This window comes from Sceloporus undulatus, unplaced genomic scaffold (genome assembly GCF_019175285.1).
Source record: "Sceloporus undulatus isolate JIND9_A2432 ecotype Alabama unplaced genomic scaffold, SceUnd_v1.1 scaffold_23, whole genome shotgun sequence".
In the NCBI taxonomy this organism is placed as follows: Eukaryota; Metazoa; Chordata; class Lepidosauria; order Squamata; family Phrynosomatidae; genus Sceloporus; species Sceloporus undulatus.
The window spans coordinates 680,844-686,663 of NW_024802945.1; positions in this window are offsets into that span (position 1 = coordinate 680,844).

Below are 5,820 nucleotides of genomic sequence, written 5' to 3' on the forward strand. Positions count from 1 at the left end.
TACTTGGCAAGTATCTTCTAAGGGAGTTTGCCATTGCCATATTCTGAGATTGAGAGAGTGTGACTTGCCCAATGTCACCCAATGGGTTTCCGTGGCTGAGCCGGGATTCCAACCCTGGTCTCCCATTTTCCTAGTCCAATACGCAAACCATTACACAACCCTGGCTCCACTGCTAGCAAGAAGCTTTACTGCCAAGATCTCTTCTCAGAGACAGGTACAGTTTATCCAGGCCCTGGCTCTGGCAAACATGATGGGGATATACCTTTTGGGAATGCATTTCAGAGAGAGAGGAAATACATCGGCTTCCGATCCTCCTGCTTGAGAGTCTTAAGCCACAAAATGGGTTTGCAATAAGGAGAATTCTTCTAGATGGCGTGGGCACAAGAGGTGGCATAAGAGATCCGAGGCCAGCCCTGGGTAATTGGAGTTCAGTCAAGCACACTCTTTTTAATAAGCCAGATGACCTTTCTTTGAGGCTTTTTTGAGTTTCTGGAGGCTTAAAATGTTTGCTGAACTCCTTGGATGGCTGGTGGCTGCTAGGTGATGCAATACTCTGTTGGCTTTGGCTGGGGAATGAAGCAGGGTAGCAAGTAGTCTACCAGGAGCTTAAGGTTTCATAGTTATTATGAGGAAGACATGCCTGGGCAACGGGGGAGGCAGAGATTTTAAAGCTTGATTTTAAGCATTTCCAACCAGTAACTAAGAATTTCCAACCAGTAAAGCATTTCCAACCAGCGACTTGGTATCTAATGGGATTTGGTTCCAGGATCCCTCTGTGGATACCAAAATCCATGGATGCTCACGTCCCATTAAATGCAATGGCATAGTGAAATGGTAGTCCTTATATAGAACCATAGAGCTGGAACCTCTTGCTATGCAGGGATATAAAATTGCAAAATCAAGGTTTGATTTTTGCAATATAGACTTTGTGACCCTAAAGTGAACCTATCACAGGGTTTTCTTGGCACGTTTCTTCAGAGGTTTGCTGTTGCCATCCTCTGAGGCTGAGAGAGTGGGACTGGCCCAAAGTGGGTTCCTATGGCTGAGCTGGGACTCGAACCCTGCTCTCCAGAGTCATAATCCAATGTTCAAACCACTACACCACACTGGCTCTCATCTTTATGGATTATAAGCATGTGTTCCCAGTTCTTGGGGTCTTGATACTTTCTCCAGTCTTCAGGGTGAGAGGGAGGAATCTCAGGTCAAGAGCGCTGTCTTGAAATGTGTGTGTGTGTTTGTGTATTTGTTAGAGTTTCTGCCCCTTCGTATGCATAGCTTTGACTGTGCAGCCGTGGTTGGTAGTTAAGGCATGATATTTAATGCCATCACGATTTGTGCTTTTAGACTGTAAGCTGCTTTGAGTCCTAGTTTTGGGGGGAAAGTAGGATACTACTACTGCTACTACTACTAGTAATTATGATTATTATCATTATCATTATTATTTGTGCCTTTCAACATATCTAGAACCCACGCTTTGCCTTTTCTATACTCCATTAATAGGGCCAGATATCAAATTCACCAAAGCCGCTGCCACACTGCAGAGATAAAGCAGTTTGACACCACTTTAACTTCCACAGCTCAATGCTCTGAATTCTGGAACTTGTCATTTCATGGGGGCACCGAAGCTCTCTGACAGAGAGGCCGAAACATCTCACGAAACTACAGATCCCAGAACCCCATAGCATTGAGCCGGGGCAATTAAAGCGGTGTCAAACTGCTTTATATTCTGCAGTGTGGCTCTAAACTAATTTTCAAATGCTTTTGTCCCTGTTGATGGTTTCAATGTGAAGCCATTCTCAGGCTTTCATCCAATGTTTGAAGGAATTGCCCACAAGGCTAGCCTTGGGGATAGGTTCCCGCATCTCAAGACAATCCTTTAGCATTTGGACTAGAGCCCGGAGCGGATACACTACCAGCTCCTTTGAAGCTACCAATGATGCCCTAAGGATGGATGCTTCAACTTCTCGGTTTCATTCCCCCATTCATTTTCCCCACTGTGTTCCAGCAATCAATCCTGACCTTAAGGTGATTATGTTATTTTTCTGCAGATGCTGTCAGAAACACAGCCCAATTACCACTAATTGCGGCAGCGGCTTTTTTCCACGGGTCCCAATGGGAGATTTCAGCTTTCGGAGCAAGACCAAATGAACTGACGGGGGCCAAGAAGAGGCTTTCATTGCTATAGTCATTTGCCGAAAAGACAAGATCCGCCACAATTTGAGCAGCTAGCAGATTACTTGGTTTACCAATTATCTTTACATATCCAAGAAGCTCTGCATGGGTGGCTATGGATGTGTTTCCCTTGTTTTTCCTCTTCAGAGCAACCTGAAAATTGGTGAGGCTGAAGTCTGGGCTGCAGAGATGTATAGTCTGGATATAGTCTGGACTGTGAACATCTCTCTGCTTTCTGCGCATGATCTGAGGCACTCTCACCCTTGGCACAAAGAGAAAGAGAACAGAAAATCTGTGGATTGCCATCAGCGTCAACATAGACCTCCAAAACACTGGGTGCATCTGCACTTTGGAAATAATGCAGTTTGATACCACTTTAACTGCCCTGGCTCCATCCTATGGAATTTTGCAATTCATAGTTTCATGAGATATTTTGCCTTCTCTGTCAGAGAGTTCTGGTGCCACAACAAACCACAAATCCCAATAATCCATAGGATGGAGCCATGGCACTTAAAGTGGCGCCAAGCTGCATTATTCCTGCAGTGCAGCCGCAGCTGAAAAGTGCATCCACACTGTAGAAAAAATGCAGTTTGACACCACTTTAAGTGCCGTCACTCCATCCAGTAAAATAATGAGAACTGTAGTTTTACATGTTCTTTAGCCATCTCTGTTAAATTGGGCTGGTACCCCACCAAACTACAAATCCCATTGCATTGAGCCATGGCAGTGAAAGCGGTGTCAAACTGCATTATTTCTGCATCCCTAGACTAGATAGTTTTCTACTTAGAAATATAAATAGGTTTCTTTTTTGGGCACACCAGTGCTATAATAATATATATTATATAGTATATATTATCAGATGTTTGCTGTTCTTGAATTGAGGTTGAGATATATATATAGAGAGAGAACTGTATTCTGTTTCGAAATCTTGCCCACGAGACTCTCTGATGTTTGCTTCTAATCTTTCCCCCCTTCCTTTAAACAAAATGGGGAGTGTGCAAAGCTTGCAATATATATTTTGTGCATTTTGGTCGTCCCCATAAAGGTATCCCTGTTTTGTGGATTGTGGGTGTTATTGTACTTTGTTTGCTACATGCCATCCCAGTCCGCCCTCGACCGTCTGACGAAAGCTGTGTGATGCTCTTTAAGATGCTTTGGGAAGATAAAGCTTCCAAAAAGGGATTAAGTGACATGACCTTAAGTCTTTTCTCTTCTGCATGCAAAAAAGAAGACGAAGGAAGAAAGAAAATCCTGACTCAAACCCCATTCTTTCCAATGAGGTTTTTAGAGATGACAGCGTAGTGCCCACTGGGGCAAACCAGAGGCTAGGAGCAGCCATGCCTCAAGGGTGCTGTAAAACAGGATTCGAAACAAGGACTGCAGTTTTTAAAAAGGCTGTAGTGGGTATAAATTTGCTGACAAGGGCGTCTTGTGGTTGTGCGGCAGCTGGACCAGCAACAAGGCAGCAGTTGGCAAAGTTGTCATCCGGAAAACGGTGGAGTCATCACAACTTTGGAGGCCGTTAATGACTCCTTTATTATTTTTAAAACGATAAAGAGACATTGGAATGGCTGCGTTCTCGGTTGCAAAAAGTACACTGCATAAAGCAAAGTGGATTAAGACTATTGGTACCAGAGGTAAGCTTCTGAGTCACACAAGACCCTTCCTCAGAAGCAGTTTACATTTGCATCCTGGCTTCATCTGAATCTGGGGTTAGTTGGTTTAAGAAACAATGCACTTGAATATATAGAGACCCAGCATGATGGCGATTCAGTTATACAGTGAGGTATACAGTTTTTGACTGGGAATTAGCGTTTCCAAAGAGCCAGCATAGTGTTGCAGTTTGAATGTTGGACTAGAAGTCTGGAGACTTGGGTTTGAATCCCGGCTTAGCCACACGAATCCATTAGGTCAATTCATCCTCTCTCAGCCTAAAAGGAAGAGAACAGTAAACATCTTCTGGATAAGATTGCCATGGATCTGCATTGATTTGCACATTAACTGCAGACTCGAGCATGTTTTTGACACACCTGATAAGCAACAGACACAAGACAACATTTAAATGTATTATGGCTGTGCATGGGTTTATTTATGTGGTGCAGTGGTTCAAGTATTGTACTAAGATATAGGAGACCAGGGTTCGAATCCCTGCTTAGCCGTAGAAATCCATTAGGCGACCTTGGTCTGGTCACTCTCTCTCAACCTAAGAGAAAGACGATTGCTAATCTCTTCTAAATTAAATCTTGCTAAGAAAACCCTAAGATAGAAACCCATTGGGTGACCTTTGGCGAGTCACACGCTCTCAGCCCCAGAAAACCCCATAGGTGGCCATAAATTGGAAATGACTTGAATGCACACAACAAAGTAGGATTGCCATAGGACTGGAAGGCACATTAACAGCAAGAAAGAATAACATTGTTGATCATGTTTCTAGCCCTTAATGCTGCAAAGAGAGTCTGCAAGGAGTGTGCCAGTGTCACCAAATATCCCTGGATTGCAGAAGAAGAGCATGGGTCAGAAAGGCTATTTTTAAAATAAACCGCCTTGGATAAAACACACTTTTCTTGAGATAAAGCAGACTCTAGGAAGGAGATGTTGCCTTTGGCAGGAAATTATAGAAGATCTATTTGATAACCTGGCTGCCACAGGTTGTTATCTCCGCATCGGTCCAGAAAGCCATTGCTGACCAATGATAATATATATATATATATGTCATAAATATATTGCAAGTCCTTGGTTCAAAGATGGAGATAGTGCTCCAGGGAGGACATCTTAAAAATAAACACGTATTTTCCACCCCATGTCTGCATTGAAAAAGACACATGCCATATAAAGACCATCCCGTACAATGGTGACGCATGGTTTTTCCCTTGCCCTAAACAATAAAGGTACACAAGGTAGAAAATTGCAACTCACCCAAGGTGAGTTCAATCAGTGCAAATGTTGTAATTTCCTGCAAAGGGAACTTCACACCCCAAAGATCCCATCTTCAGACAAGCATTTATTTCGGATATTGGAAACCCAGGGAAGGGCTGACCACAAGCGACCGAGGGAGCTCACTGGAAGAAAAGAGGTGCCCTTTCTTCTGGCTAAAAAGAATGTATTATATGCACTCAGGAGGGCATTGCAAAGAATGTGAGAAGGTGGCTGAGTTGGTGCCTGCGAGGGACCTTTGTGAAGGAGAAAAAGGGCATCGGTGGTGGCATTAAGGCATCCTGACTTGAACAGAAGAAGGTGGAACAGAGACCGAAGGCTGGAGAGATGCCAGCGGGAAATTAGGCACACATTGTTAGCACCCAAGGTGATTAAATCCTGGCACTGCCCCCTCAGCAAAGGGAGATTAAACATGTGTTTTGCTCTCTCCATCTGTTATCTGCACATTCCAAATCCAACCTGGTTGCCCTCTGGGAATGTGGGCTTAACCCAAATGCTGGAGGGGGGTTGTTTTGTCTATTGCAGAGCTTGGAAAAAGACATATATACTGTATATATATGTGTGTGTGTGTATTACTACAGCTCCCAGAATCCTCCAGCCATGCTAGGAACTGTGGTCCGAAAAAGGCACATCTCCATTTCTGGGGTCATTTGGAGCCTGACAATGGAGGGCAGGGAAGAGAAGACACAAAGGAGTCAGGGTTGTGATGCTTCC